Genomic DNA, 6,061 nt, shown 5'->3' on the forward strand with positions numbered 1-6,061 from the left:
CCAAGAGGCCCGGGCCATCTCTCTTGGCTCCACGGTGAAAAATCCCAAGGGAGAACTCTGACTGGCCCAGCTTGGGTCACATGATTGCCCTGGGTTAGGAGGGCAGGGTGGTCAGCCATGTGGCTGGGGTTGGGGGAGAAGGGGTTCTTCCCCAGAAGGGGGTGCTTGTCTAGGACAGGGAGAGTGCTGGCATTCTGGGTAATAGAGGGCCACACTGCAACATCTCGAATGTTCTCCAGAGGGAGGAGGGAGTTGAAGCGAAGGGATAAAAGGATTCCAAGAGTTAAGTGGGAAACGGAGAGTCTATTCTCGTCCCTTTGATCCTTATCGGTATTGTCAATTCCATGACAACGGAGGATGAGATTTTGTAGGCAGCAAAGTTTATATTTTTATCACTCTGGAGCCTCCCAAATGACTGCTTTCTCGAGGGCTGTGTTTGAGGCATGGCGGGGTCCCCTCAAGGGCCCATGCTGCCTCCAGAGATGGGTGGCACCTCAGTGCTCTGGGCACACTTGGTGAAGGAGCTGACAGAGGCTGCCTGGGTCCTGCTCTGTGCCTTTATTCCTGCCAGCGGCAGCGCGTCCTCTGTCTGGCTCCCCCCTCCTCCTGTCTCCTTTGAAGGACATTAGCAAGCAAATTGGAGCTTTGTAGTGGAGAGTGTCTGCCTCAATTTCACTTGAAACCGCTATGATCTTCTGTTGGAGAGGCCACACACGGTAGCACAAACACACACACAGTGACACACGCAGTGATATAAACACACCTAGATGCACAGTGACACATACACAGTGACACAAACACATAAACACACACAGTGACACACGGTAATGCACAAAGCAACACAGTGACATAAACACACAGACACGGTGATGCATACAGTTAGTTACACACACAGACACACATAGAGACAAACATATAGCAACATAAACACACACACTCAGTGACATACAGTAACATGCACTGTAACACAAAAACACAGAAACACACACAGAAGCATAAGCATACACAGACACACTCAGTGACACACAGTAACACACACAATCACACAAACACACAGAAACACACACAGTAACATAAACACACACAGACACACTCAGTGACACTCACACACATACAGTGACACACACGCACAGTGACACACAGTGACACATAATGATTCACATACACAAAGACACCCTCAGACACACAGACACTTACACACAAATAGACTCACACATAAACACCCTGAAAAACACCATCATACACAGAAATGCACATACACTCTGACACACACACAGATTCATACATACATATGCATGCATGAGACACACACCAACACACACAGACACACAGAGAGGCACGGTGATTAAGACATGGACAGACAAGGGCGTACAAGGCAGCAAACAGATGCACCACACACACGTGCAAAGACTCCTGCACACGAACACACATTCATGTGAAAACCCACACTCAGTCTCACACAGACAAGCACTTGTCAATCATTGGTGGCTTGGCTGGTATTGAACAACCAGCTTTTTGATCTGCAGCTGTTGCCAACTTCCATGGTATAAACCTGCCAGGGCCAGTTTTAAGCTGCCATGGAGATGCCGCTGAACACGCAGTGGGAAAGAGGGGCACACGGCCAGTTCTCGAGCTGGTAGGAGCTGGTTCCAGCAGCCCACCAACACTCATGAGAACAGACACACTTCTCTGCCTGGTGTCTCCACGCAGGTGTCAGGGCAGCCCTGGATTCAACCACTGGCTCTGCTGTGGGTCTGACTACGTTTCTCAACCTCTCTGAGCCTCCGGTTTCATGTAAGATAGCAAAAGCCCACCCATCACTGAGGTCCTTTGGGAGTGCCCTGCATGGAGCCCGGTGCACGGTGTGCGCTTGGCCTTGTGAGGAAGACGGTGCCTTGGGACCCTCGCCCTGGACACAGACCCCCACTCAGCTGCTGGAGTCCCAGGGCCACACCTGGTGGCAGGGGCTGCGGGTCTCGGCTGCTCTTGAGCAGGGCGTGGGGTACAATTTGGGCTCCCTCCCCCCCGGCTCGTCCCTTGTGCCGTGGGCTGGTCCCTCCACCTGAAGGGTTATGCTTGTCCTCCCCTTTCTGCCCTCAGAGCCCACCTTGTCCCCCTCATCCTCGGGGAAGTCGTCCCTGACATGCCTGCTTGCCTCAAGGCTGGACCCATGCTCACACAGTGCTGACGCTGTCTCTCTTCCTATCTGTGTCCCCACAGACGCGCCGGCTTCAGGGGACAGAGCCTGACAGTGTGCTTGGTGTGTGGCTGGAGGATAACGTCAGGGTGGAGCAAACTGAATCAAAGGCTCAGTGACCCAAGAAACTGCGAGGCGGGTGTGGACGGAGCAGCCTGGAGACGCAGCACCCAGCTCTGAGCAGGTGGTGGATGCGACACCCTCAGGAGAATGTGAGGCCACAGAGGAGTCACGGGATTCTGGGGCAGCGGGCAGAGCAGCCGCCATTTCGGCACCACTGGTCAGAGCGCTGCGCCCATTCTGATGGGCTCCCCACTTTGTGGGTGGCTGTGGTCTCCCTGAAGAGGAAGGTCCTCCCCTCAGTCTCCTGAAAAAGAGGCGGACCCTCTGACCAGGAAGACGGATTCAGTGTGTGCCTGGCGAGGTGGAGGGTGAGCCCCTACACGCCAAGGCCTTGTTTTCCGGAGATGGGGACTTGGAAGTCTGTGTCTGTGCTCCCCAATATGGCAGGCACTAGCCATATTAGCTTTTTTTTTTTTTTTGAGTTGGAGTCTCACTCGGTCGCCCAGACTGGAGTGCAGTGGCCACTCCCGGCCACCGCAGCCTCGACCCGCTGGGCTCCGGCGATCCTTCCGCCTCAGCCTTCCGAGGAGCTGGAACTACAGGCGCGCGCTACCACGCCCGGCTGATTTTTTATTTATTGTAGAGATGAGGTCTCGCCGAGTTGCCCAGATGGGTCTCGAACCCGCGGGCTCAGGCCATCCATTCACCTCAGCCTCCCAAAGGCGCGGGATTACAGGCTGAGCCACCGAGCCCGGCAGCTTTTTTTTTTTTTTTAAGAGACAGGATCTTTCTCTGTTGCCCAGTGGTATGGTCACAGCTGAGCAAAGCCTCGACCTCCGGGCTCAGAGATCCTTCTGCCTCAGCCTCCCAAGTGGCTGGGACTACAGGCATGTGCCACCATGCCTGGCTAATTTTTAGATTTTCTGTAAAGACGAGGTTTTGCTATGTTGCCTAGGCTGGTCTTGAACTTCTGGTCCTCTCGCCGCGCCCTCCCAAAGTGCTGAGATTACAGGCCTGAGCCATCGCACCTGGCCTCTTTCTTTCTTTCTTTTAACTTAAAACTTAAAAAATTATTTTGCAAAGACAGAGTCTCACCATGTTGCCCAGGTTGGTCTTGAGTACCTGGCCTCAGGTGATCCTCCCACCTTAGCCTCCCAAGTTGCTGGGATTACAGGCATAAGCCACTGTGCCCGGCTTCACATTGGTTATTTAAATTTAATTAATCACAGTGAGATACAATGAGATTTTCAGTTCTGGGCATGCACCAGCCACATTTTTTTTTATTTATTTTTTATCTTTGTACATTTTTTGGTTTTTTTCATGTGTTTGTTTCCTCCCCCCACCCCCACCAGCCACATCTCAAGTGTTCCATGGCCATGCGTGGCCAGTGACTGCTGCACTGGACGATGTAGATTGAGACATGGTTATCATCACAGAAAGGCCCGCTACGTGACCAAGGGGCAGGTGGGCTCTGGGCAGGAGGGCTGTCCTCAGGCTCCCCACCCCAAGGACCATCCCCCATCTTGGAGAGGCATCACCCCCTACCGAAGCCAGCTAGCTCATTCCTCCGGGACCTCTCTGCTCGTGTCCTGTTGTCCCCAAGCCTCCAGCTCATTATTGTTCACATGGCCCTGGCTGTGTCACAGCCTCTCAGGGTTGGTGGTCCCCAAGTGCAACAATGGGAACAAAATGGCGAGGGGGGTGCAGTGGTCTCAGGGTACCGTCAGGAGGGCCAGGCTGCGGCTTTGTCTTTCTTTGGGGCCACTCCCCTTTTCCAGCTCTCTCTTTTTTTCCTTTTGAGTTGGGGTCTCCCTCTGTTGCCCAGTCTGGAGTACAGTGGCATGATCACGGCTCAACACAGCCTCAACCTCCCCTTCCCAGCCTTTTTACTTGCTACAGGTGGCTGCAGGTTCCTGCTTGTCCTTGGGAGGCACTTAGCAGACAGTGGCGCCCAGAACCATTTTCATAAAGGGGGGAGACTGGGTCAACCAGGTATGGGAAGGAAGGCACAGCTGGAAGAGTGTGCTGTCAGGGGAGAGCGCTTGCACAGTCAAGGGGGCCATAGACACCCGCCCAGTCCAGCATCCTTCTTCCCATCCCTAATTCCATCGAGTATGCTGGAGCTGGATGGCACAGGCTCTCCAAGCTGGTTGCTAAACTTGCAGAAATGTCACAAGCTGGCAGTTAAACAAGTCACCGTTAAGAATTAAAATAGCCGGGCTCGGTGGCTCAGCCTGTCATCCCAGCACTTGGGGAGGCCGAGGCGTGTGGATTGCCTGAGCCTGTCGGTTCAAGACCAGACTGGGCAACTTGGCGAGATCTCGTCTCGACAATAAATCAAAAATTAGCCAGGCTGGTAGGGTGTGCCTGTAGTTCCCGCTACTTGGAAGGCTGAGGCGGAAGGATTGCCTGAGCCCAGCAGGTTGATGCTGGGGTGGCCATGAGCACGCCATTGCACTCCAGCCTGGGTGACAGGGTGAGATGCCAACTCAAAAAAAAAAAAAAAAGAAGAAGAAGAATTAAAATAGCCCGGGTGCCGTGGCTCATGCCTATAATCCCAGCACTTCGGGAGGCTGAGGCAGGAGGGTTGCATGAGCCCAGAAGTTTGAGACCAGTCTGGGCAACATAGCAAGACCTCATCTCTATACAAAAATCAGAAAAAAATTATCTGGGCATGGTGGTACATGTCTGTAGTCCCAGCTGTCCAGGAGGCTGAGGTGGGAGGATTTCCTTAGCTCAGGAGTTTGAGATCAGCCTGGGCAAAACAGTGAGACTCTGTCTCTATAAAAATTTTAAAAATTAGCTAGGTGTGGTGGTGCGTACCTAGAGTCTCAGCTACCCAGAAGGCTGAGGCAGGAGGATTGCCTGAGCCTGGGAGGTCTAGGCTGCAGTGAGCTATGGTCACACCACTGCACTCCAGCCTGGGTGACAGAGCAAGACCATGTCTCTAAATAAAAGGGGGGAGGGGATTAAAATGTGTGATGATTTAGTAAATAATATTAAAAACAAAATAGTAAATATTCAACACTTATTTTTTCCTAATGACCTCACTGCTGCACAGTGTTCTCTCTGAGGATACTCACATCAACCATGCCTGTTTGGTGGGAATAATATACTATATAAGGTCTGCTACTGGGCCCTAAGTTTTGTGATGTCATGCTGGTGGTACAAAATTGGCCATTCTGGGAGCACAGGCAGTCCTGGCTTTGCAGGTCCCGACACACAGTTTCCATGGTTTCTTTAGCTAATACCAGGATCGCAACAACACTGCTCACACATCGGTACCCATGGTACTTAACTGTGAGTGACACAAGGAAGTACAGACTCTGTCACTAGCCCTTCAGTACACAAATCATGACAGAAGTGACACATGTGTATCACGATCTGGGATCGATCACGTCACTGCTTTCCAAGCCCGTCAAGGATTGGTCACTGTGCATCTTGGTTCCCACACAGACAGCAAAGCATGTAGTTGTGTTGCCTTCATGTCTCCCATTGATAAACCCACTGGATGTTTTAGAAAAATGAGTGTATTAGCCAGGGTTCTCCACGTATCCCTGGGATACGTGCATAATAAAAGGGGTTTATTAGGGAAAACTGGCTCACAGGGTGGCAAGGTGGAGTCCCACGTGGCTGTCTGCAAGCTGGGCAAGGAGGGAAGCCAGCAGCGGGCTCAGTCCAAGATCAAAAGCCTCAAAACCAGGGGGGCTGCAGCCTCTGTCTGAGGCCGCAGGCCCGAGAGCCCCGGGGAGGCCACTGGTGCAAGTCCCAGAGTCCAGAGGCTGAAGAATCTGGAGCCTG

The sequence above is a fragment of the Carlito syrichta genome, unplaced genomic scaffold (genome assembly GCF_000164805.1).
Source record: "Carlito syrichta isolate Samal-C Ts95f unplaced genomic scaffold, Tarsius_syrichta-2.0.1 Scaffold303095, whole genome shotgun sequence".
In the NCBI taxonomy this organism is placed as follows: domain Eukaryota; kingdom Metazoa; phylum Chordata; class Mammalia; order Primates; family Tarsiidae; genus Carlito; species Carlito syrichta.